Source organism: Cetorhinus maximus, unplaced genomic scaffold (assembly GCF_964194155.1).
Source record: "Cetorhinus maximus unplaced genomic scaffold, sCetMax3.hap1.1 HAP1_SCAFFOLD_4368, whole genome shotgun sequence".
NCBI lineage: Eukaryota > Metazoa > Chordata > Chondrichthyes > Lamniformes > Cetorhinidae > Cetorhinus > Cetorhinus maximus.
The window spans coordinates 11,986-14,049 of NW_027600272.1; the positions used below are offsets into that span (position 1 = coordinate 11,986).

At 54.1% G+C, this 2,064-nt stretch overlaps 1 non-coding gene across 1 annotated transcript; it reads left to right on the top strand.

Moving 5' to 3' along the window:
- Positions 1-1,642: 1,642 nt before the first annotated feature.
- LOC144678480 (small nucleolar RNA U6-53/MBII-28) lies at positions 1,643-1,767 on the top strand. Its single transcript, XR_013576108.1, has one exon. It is a non-coding gene; the product is annotated as a small nucleolar RNA U6-53/MBII-28 (small nucleolar RNA).
- Positions 1,768-2,064: the final 297 nt, after the last annotated feature.

Below are 2,064 nucleotides of genomic sequence, written 5' to 3' on the forward strand. Positions count from 1 at the left end.
CGAACGCCTTTTGGAAATCCAAATATATCACATCTACTGGTTCCCCTTTATCTATCCTGCTTGTTAGCTCCTCAAAGAACTCCAACAACTTTAGCAGCCATGATTTCCTCTTCATGAATCCATGCTGACTCTGCCTGATTAGATTATGTATTTCTAAATGCTCTGCTATTACATCCTTTATAATAGACTCCAACATTTTCCCAATGACAGATGTTAAGCGAACTGCCCCTCTTGTGACCTGTTTTTTTGTCTCCTTCCCTTCTGGTTCTGTTCCTGGGGTGTGCCGACGTTCGGTCAGTGTGGGGGATTCTGTTCCTGGGGTTTGCCCACGTACAATCAGGGTTCGGTCAGTGTGGGAGATTCTGTTCCTGGGGTGTTCCCACGTACAGTCAGGGTTCGGTCAGTGTGGGAGATTCTGTTCCTGGGGTTTGCCCACGTACAGTCAGGGTTCGGTCAGTGTGGGAGATTCTGTTCCTGGGGTGTTCCCACGTACAGTCAGGGTTCGGTCAGTGTGGGAGATTCTGTTCCAGGGGTTTGCCCACGTACAGTCAGGGTTCGGTCAGTGTGGGAGATTCTGTTCCTGGGGTGTTCCCACGTACAGTCAGGGTTCGGTCAGTGTGGGAGATTCTGTTCCTGGGGTTTGCCCACGTACAGTCAGGGTTCGGTCAGTGTGGGAGATTCTGTTCCAGGGGTTTGCCCACGTACAGTCAGGGTTCGGTCAGTGTGGGAGATTCTGTTCCTGGGGTTTGCCCACGTACAGTCAGGGTTCGGTCAGTGTGGGAGATTCTGTTCCAGGGGTTTGCCCACGTACAGTCAGGGTTCGGTCAGTGTGGGAGATTCTGTTCCTGGGGTGTTCCCACGTACAGTCAGGGTTCGGTCAGTGTGGGAGATTCTGTTCCTGGGGTTTGCCCACGTACAGTCAGGGTTCGGTCAGTGTGGGAGATTCTGTTCCTGGGGTGTTCCCACGTACAGTCAGGGTTCGGTCAGTGTGGGAGATTCTGTTCCTGGGGTTTGCCCACGTACAGTCAGGGTTCGGTCAGTGTGGGAGATTCTGTTCCTGGGGTGTTCCCACGTACAGTCAGGGTTCGGTCAGTGTGGGAGATTCTGTTCCTGGGGTTTGCCCACGTACAGTCAGGGTTCGGTCAGTGTGGGCGATTCTGTTCCTGGGGTTTGCCCACGTACAGTCAGGGTTCGGTCAGTGTGGGAGATTCTGTTCCTGGGGTTTGCCCACGTACAGTCAGGGTTCGGTCAGTGTGGGAGATTCTGTTCCTGGGGTGTTCCCACGTACAGTCAGGGTTCGGTCAGTGTGGGAGATTCTGTTCCAGGGGTTTGCCCACGTACAGTCAGGGTTCGGTCAGTGTGGGAGATTCTGTTCCAGGGGTTTGCCCACGTACAGTCAGGGTTCGGTCAGTGTGGGCGATTCTGTTCCTGGGGTTTGCCCACGTACAGTCAGGGTTCGGTCAGTGTGGGAGATTCTGTTCCAGGGGTTTGCCCACGTACAGTCAGGGTTCGGTCAGTGTGGGAGATTCTGTTCCTGGGGTTTGCCCACGTACAGTCAGGGTTCGGTCAGTGTGGGAGATTCTGTTCCTGGGGTTTGCCCACGTACAGTCAGGGTGTGGGGAGGCTGCGTTTTCCTTGTGTTTGCCAATGATGAGTTGCCATGCTAATACCGATGTACCAGGCTGTGTCCCATGACCCGGCTCTGGGTGCACCTGAGTTAAATCTCCTCTTCTCGACACGGTGTGTGCGTGTGGAGACCTGAGGCAAAATACTGGACGGCGCAAGATCCCCAGGACTCGGGTTATCCTCCAGCAGGGTCAAGCACCCACCTTTCACCCATCAGGGCCCCCCAGGGTCAGCTCCAGACTGAGACACGGCGTTGTGGCTAGTCTCGTCCCTCTCGGTTAGTCTGGGAGGGAGAGCCTTTGCTTTCTGACTGTAGTTAGGATGTTTATTTTGTATTCAGGGAGATGTCATGACGCTGGATGAGGACATCTCGTGGATGGTGATGATGGTGAGCTACGGAAAGAAGTCTTGATGGGTGAGTCTGTCAGTGTTCACTGC